The sequence below is a fragment of the Bubalus bubalis genome, chromosome 14 (genome assembly GCF_019923935.1).
Source record: "Bubalus bubalis isolate 160015118507 breed Murrah chromosome 14, NDDB_SH_1, whole genome shotgun sequence".
Lineage (NCBI taxonomy): Eukaryota > Metazoa > Chordata > Mammalia > Artiodactyla > Bovidae > Bubalus > Bubalus bubalis.
In genome coordinates, this window is record NC_059170.1 from 68,451,795 (window position 1) to 68,459,245 (window position 7,451).

General features: G+C 42.7%; 1 long non-coding RNA gene across 1 annotated transcript; it reads left to right on the plus strand.

Moving 5' to 3' along the window:
• Positions 1-4,529: 4,529 nt before the first annotated feature.
• Positions 4,530-5,751, plus strand: LOC123329272. The gene is made up of 2 exons (XR_006544663.2): positions 4,530-4,712; positions 5,098-5,751. It is a non-coding gene; the product is annotated as an uncharacterized LOC123329272 (long non-coding RNA).
• The last annotated feature ends 1,700 nt before the right edge of the window (positions 5,752-7,451 follow it).

Below are 7,451 nucleotides of genomic sequence, written 5' to 3' on the forward strand. Positions count from 1 at the left end.
AAAACTGAAATTTGTCTCTTGCTTATACATATGTCTACACATAGCCACAATACATCCCTATGCATATTATGTGTCTGTAACGCAGAGCCATTGGAAAGCTGAATTGCAGCAATTTTGCTACTTCTGAAAGTTTATGGGCATAAGCTCTCTATTTAATTTTGATTTCCATGGTTCTTACCCTGGGCAGGCATATACCTTGGCCCTAGGAACAAGTTTTGACCTTTTCAGTTCCTTTATTCGCTTTGACATTAATTTTTATTCTTTACCCTTAACAGGTTTTCACTGTACTTAGTGAACAATACAGGGGCCCTGGGGCCCAAAATAAACCCATAGAGTGCCCATGAATTTTCACCAAAGACTGCAGCCCTACATGATTAAAAGCTTTACATTCTCAAAGAGCAACATGATTAATCCAGTACCACAGCGCTGAGTGGCTTCACACTGGCTTCATTTGTTGGTATTGTTATTTTCCTGGGTTATATTGGATTTGTTGGAATGATGATGATTTTTAGTTATTGCAGTTAACATGGACACTTCTCTGCAATTGCAAAAATGTCTTAACTATTTCACTCGGTTTTTAAACTATTCACATCCAACTTTGGGAGGAAAAGAATGCAAGTGTAAGATATGCATATAGGGATTGTCATTGTGGTTTTAGTCACTAAGTCATGTCCGACTCTTTGCAACCCCATGGACTATAGACTCTCCAAAACCACACACTGGGGTTAGAGGGGGAAGGGTGTGGCTACTATGAAGGAGAGGCAAGAATTGTCTTCAGTTTCTTGTGTTTAGTGGAATTAAAGGCAGATGGTTCGGATGGTTTTCAGTTTAGTTCTTTTATTCATTTATTTACTTTTGGCCATTCAGCTTGGCATCTAGGAACTTAGTTCCCTGACAAGAGACTGAACCCATTCCCCCTGCATTGGAAATGCAGTGTCTTAACCACTGGGCAGCTAGGGAATTCCTTCAGATGGTTTTCTATCCTGGTTTGTTTTTTTTTCCAGCTCTCTCTAGGATTCTAAACTTTTCCTTGAGAGCCCATTCCAATACTAAAGTAAAAAAGGACCTGCAGCATTTTCTAGCCAAACTCTACTTCTGCATGTTCTCTTTTGCTAGATCTTTGTAAATATAGAGAAAATCCCCTTTGCATCTTCTTTGTACTATTGTTTCAAGGATTTCTCTGACAGTAGTTTTTTAGCTTCACTTTCCCAGGTTTCCCAGGTTTCCCAGGGGCTTCCCTGGTAGCTCAGTGGTTAAAGCGTCTGCCTGCAATGTGGGAGACCCAGGTTTGATCCCTGGGTTGGGAAGATCCCCTGGAGAAGGAAATGGCAACCCACTCCAGTATTCTTGCCTGGACAATCCCATGGACGGCAGAGCCTGGTCACGAAGAGTCAGACACGACTGTGCGACTTCACTTTTCACTTTCCCAGGTTAAATCACTTCTATTATCATTCATCTTTCATCACAGAGCTTGTTTCATATGTGTTTGTATTGTTATACTCATTTTTTAAAAATTTGAGCTCCAAACTGGTTGCAATAAAACGTATTCTTATAAATATTGAAACTGAGTCATTGTTTCACTCCTGGCCTCATCTCATTCTCAAGAGGTAACTGTTGTTTTTTGTTGTTGTTGAATATGGGCCTAACAGAAGCAGAAGATATTAAGAAGAGGTGGCAAGAATACACAGAAGAACTGTACAAAAAAGATCTTCAAGACCCAGATAATCACGATGGTGTGCTCACTCATCTAGAGCCAGACATCCTGGAATGTGAAGTCAAGTGGGCCTTAGAAAGCATCACTACGAACAAAGCTAGTGGAGGTGATGGAATTCCAGTTGAACTATTTCAAATCCTGAAAGATGATGCTGTGAAAGTGCTGCACTCAATATGCCAGTAAATTTGGAAAACTCAGCACTGGCCACAGGACTGAAAAAGGTCAGTTTTCATTCCAATCCCAAAGAAAGGCAATGCCAAAGAATGCTCAAACTACTGCACAATTGCACTCATCTCACACGCTAGTAAAGTAATGCTCAAAATTCTCCAAGCCAGGCTTCAGCAATATGTGAACCATGAACTTCCTGATGTTCAAGCTGGTTTTAGAAAAGGCAGAGGAACCAGAGATGAAATTGCCAACATCCACTGGATCATGGAAAAAGCAAGAGAGTTCCAGAAAAACATCTATTTCTGCTTTACTGACTATGCCAAAGCCTTTGACTGTGTGGATCACAATAAACTGTGGAAAATTCTGAAAGAGATGGGAATACCAGAGCACCTGACCTGCCTCTTGAGAAATCTGTATATGCAGGTCAGGAAGCAACAGTTAGAACTGGATATGGAACAACAGACTGGTTCCAAATAGGAAAAGGAGTACGTCAAGGCTGTATATTATCAGCCTGCTTATTTAACTTATACGCAGAGTACATCATGAGAAACACTGGACTGGAAGAAACACAAGCTGGATCAAGATTGCCGGGAGAAATGTCAATAACCTCAGATATGCAGATGACACCACCCTTATGGCAGAAAGTGAAGAGGAACTAAAAAGCCTCTTGATGAAAGTGAAGGAGGAGAGTGAAAAAGTTGGCTTAAAGCTCAACATTCAGAAAACGAAGATCATGGCATCTGGTCCCATCACTTCATGGGAAATAGATGGGGAAACAGTGGAAACAATGTCAGACTTTATTTTTTTGGGCTCCAAAATCCCTGCAGATGGTGATTGCAGCCATGAAATTAAAAGGCGCTTACTCCTTGGAAGGAAAGTTATGACCAACCTAGATGGCATATTCAAAAGCAGAGCATTACTTTGACAACAAAGGTCTGTCTAGTCAAGGCTATGGTTTTTCCAGTAGTCATGTATGGATGTGAGAGTTGGACTGTGAAGAAGGCTGAACGCCGAAGAATTGATGCTTTTGAACTGTGGTGTTGGAGAAGACTCTTGAGAGTCCCTTGGACTGCAAGGAGATCCAACCAGTCCATTCTGAAGGAGATCAGCCCTGGGATTTCTTTGGAAGGAATGATGCTGAAGCTGAAACTGCAGTACTTTGGCCATCTCATGCAACGAATTGACTCATTGGAAAAGACTCTGATGCTGGGAGGGACTGGGGGCAGGAGGCGAAGGGGACGACAGAGGATGAGATGGCTGGATGGCATCACTGACTCGATGGACGTGAGTCTGAGTGAACTCCAGGAGTTGGTGATGGACAGGGAGGCCTGGTGTGCTGCAATTCATGGGGTCGCAAAGAGTCGGATACGACTGAGCGACTGAACTGAACTGAATAGTGCTAAGAGGTGTCCAACTCTTTGCAACCCCATGGACTGCAGCAAACCAGGCTCTGCTGTCCTCCAATACCTCCTGCAGGTCACTCAAATTCATATCCATTGAGTCATTGATGCTGTTTAACCATCTCTTCCTCTGCTGCCCCTTTTTCCTTTTGCTTTCAGTCTTTCCCAGCATTAGGGTCTTTTCCAATGAGTTGGCTCCTCACATCAGTTGGCCAGAATATTGGAGCTTCAGCTTTAGCATCAGTCCTTCCAATGAATATTCAGGGTTGATTTCCTTCAGGATTGGCTGGTTTGATCTCCTTGCTGTCCAGAGTCTTCTTGTTGTCAAGAGTCTTCTCCAGCACGATAATTCAAAAGCATCCATTCTTCGGTGCTCAGCCTTCTTTATGGTCCAAGTCTCACATCTGTACATGATTACTGGTAAAACTATAGGTTTGATTATACAAACCTCTGTTGGCAAAGTGATGTCTCTGCTTTTTAATACACTATCTAGGTTTGTCATAGCCTTCCTTCCAAGGAACAAGTGTCTTTTAATTTTATGGCTGCAGTCACCATCTGCAGTGATTTTGGAGCCCAAGAAAAGAAAATATGTCACTGTTTCCACTTTTCCTTTTTCCATTTGCCATGAGTGAAGGGACTGGATGCCATGATCTTAGTTTTTTGAATGTTGAGTTTGAAACCAGCTTTTTCACTGTCTTCTTTCACCCTCATCAAGAGACTCTTTGGTTCCTCTTCATTTTCTGCCATTAGGGTGGTATCATCTGCATATCTGAGGTTGTTCATATTTCTCCCAGCCATCTTGATCCCAGCCAGCCTGGCGTTTTGCATGATGTACTCTGTATATAAGTTAAATAAGCAGGGTGACAATATATAGCTTTGTCATAATCCTTTCCCAATTTTGAACCGGTCTGTTGTTCTATGTCCAGTTCTAACTGTTGCTTCTTGACCCACACAGTGAAGAGGAAAAGTTAAAATTTTACATCACCTCCTTCTCCTTCTGCCTCTGTAACTCAGCTTGCCCCTTGCAAAGTCTAGATCATGTAGGTCACGTAGTCTCAGAAAGTGGGGACTTGCAATACTAGGAACTGGAGTTTACCTCACTCGCCCTTGTCCTGCTCTTTGCAATCACCCAGCCCCTGCAAACTTGCTTAATCATGCCTGACCAGGCAGGCACGCCCCTCCCCATCTTGACTGCTGTTCGCATGCACGTGAAACCCCTTAGTTTAAACCAGCCTATTAATAGCTAATGTTGCCCACTATAGCCTGTCTATAAAAACTCTGTAAGCCCTTTGTTCAGGGCTCAGAGCTTGGAGTGTTAACTCTTCTGGGCCTGCCGGCGTAATAAACCCGAGTTCTCCAACTCTCTGAATGTGGTGCTTGGTTTCTCGAGTACTGGTTTCTGCAACAATAACAGGTTTCTCAGGAGACAGGTAAGGTGATCTGGTATTCCCATTCCTTCAAGAATTTTCAACAGTCTGTTGTGATCCATACAGTTATCCTCCTTAGATGGCTGTGTCTACCCTTTGAGTTGCTGGAAATTTATCCTCAGTTTGCAACTGGCTGGGACTACACTAAAACTGTGTTTTTGTGCAAAACCCTGCCTCTCTTTTACCCAGATTTTGAGTGAATTCATAAACTCTAAGGATATTAATAGGGGTCTGTCTTCAATGATTTTTATCCTTAACCTAATTTGTTTTTAAGAGTTCAATATTCTTTGAGATGAGCTCCAGGAGGCGCAATAAATGTAAGCTTTCAAAATCAACATTGCTTTCAAAATGTCACTTCTAACCAGATGGGTTTCTTTTGTGCCACTAGGTTAACCAGTGGTAGTAAGCTGAAGATGGCGTGTGGAGGAATCTTGTGCTCTAACTCCCTAAGAGGTCACTGCTGCTGAGCTGGAATGTAATCACACTTCTGCTGTGTGCTGAGTTTTACCTCTGAGGGAAAGGACGGACATCTGCCGCCAGGCACATGAGCCCTTGATATCAGTAATAAGTAATTTCAAACATAAAGTCAGCTTTTCAATGGGCTAGCCCATGTACACTTTTCCTATCATCTTACCATGTAATTTCCATGTAGGATTCTCTTTTCTAACAACTGGGCATCACTGAGAAATAATGAACTTTAGGTATTTTTCCTCTTTGTTTTCCTCTTGGGTCAGCTGTTTACATAGTTATTCTTGGGGTCATAGTTATCAAATGAAGTGACAGCTTTAGTAGCCAAAATCAATGTCTCAGGACTCGGAGAAGGACCACAATTTAAAGAGTTATGAGTGGGTATTTGAAAATGACTTTCTCTTCATCAGCATATGAATACTCTCGATTTTTTCTTGTGTTTTTATTTTTTTTGAGGAAGCTGGGGAGGAGCTGTAATGTACGGGGCTCTTGCCTTACATATGAACTTATGGCTACTTGCTCTCAAACAACCAGAGAGAAATAACCAAAGATTAATAAATGCTGCTCAATTTCATGGTGGTTGTTTTGGGGCAAGTTCTTCCTCGCTGGATTTTCAGTTGCACACTGCAGCTGCAAGCTTAAAATGAAAGGCTTTTCAAGTTCACCTCTTAGCCCCTGTGATATTTCAGCTAAGCCTGCCTGAGGACTTCCTTGCTTTCTTTCTTTGATGGAAATAATAAACTACAATGAGTTTGCAATAACAGCTATCGTTCCCACCACCATCTTATTTCCGAGAAGTGGAACAATAGCTCCTTATACTGCTGAGAATGAGCCCCTCCAGAGCAGAAGCAGTGCACACTGAGAAGCTGGAATGGGGCTTTCTTCACACTAAGTGCCATGAGGGTCACGGAAAGACATCTTGACATCGAGTTGCCATGGATGCATTGCAATGTTGTAGTGATGCTCCTCTCTCTGCAAGTGGTTAATATGCTCTCCAATTAACACATCGGAAAGCAAGGCAACTGTGTTCACAGATCATCTGGGGTTCCTGAGACCCCTCTACATCTATTCCCCCACCATTGCTGGCTTGGCTGGAAAGAAGATAAATTAATCTTTTGCCACTTTGTGATCTATTCTGTTTCATTAAAAAAAAAAAACTTTTTCTTTTACATTGGAGTGTAGTTGATTAACAATGTTGTGTTAGTTCTAGGTTGAGGGCACAGTGATTCAGTTATACCTATACATGGATCTATTCTTTTTCAAATTCCTTTCCCATTCAAGATGCTACATAATATTGAGCAGAGTTCCCTGGGCTATACAGTAGGTCCTTCATTTTTATGCCCATTTCTGTCATTTTATGATTACAATATCCCTCATTGAGAGAGACCGCTTGTTCAAAAGACCAGGTCTATGAAGGAGGGGTCAGTTTTTAGTGTGAAATGAGACTTAGACATGGAAATTTCCTTCAGGTCACAAAGGAAACTGTCTTTCCTTATACTCCTGCCGAGACTGCTGGGACTACAAGTCCATGATATTAAGTGGTGACCACAGTACCATGATGGAGGGGTGGGAGCTACCACTGGGGGTGGGGTCAGGGCTGGGAGATCTCAGAGAGCAGTCACACCATCCCTGGAATGCAAGGCCGCCAGGTAGATGCTCAGAGGTGGCAGCTTCTGTTGGCTTTTTACTCCTCGAAGAGGCATGCATGTTCTCTAAGTCTGGGGGGATAGCTATTATCTATATAGAATCATCTAATCTGGGCTGTGGAGGTGAGCCTCTTGGAGTAATGCCTGAATGCATTTCTCTGTGTGGGTTGTCCCATCCTAAAGGAATTGAAGGTAAATTGTGGGATGGAGTCATGTATGGATGTGAGAGTTGGATTATAAAGAAAGCTGAGTGCTGATGAATTGATGCTTTTGAACTGTGGTGTTGGAGAAGACTCTTGAGAGTCCCTTGGACTGCAAGGAGATCCAACCAGTCCATCCTAAAGGAGATCAATCCTGGGTGTTCATTGGAAGGACTGATATTGAAGCTGAAACTCCAATACTTTGGCCACCCGATGCGAAGAGCTGACTCATTGGAAAAGACCCTGATGCTGGGAAAGATTGAAGGCGGGAGGAGAAGGGGATGACAGAGGATGAGATGGTTGGATGGCATCACCGACTCAATGGACATGAGTTTGGGTAAACTCTGGGAGTTGGTGATGGACAGGGAGGCCTGGCGTGCTGCGGTTCATGGGGTTGCAAAGAGTCAGACATGACTAAGCAACTGAAC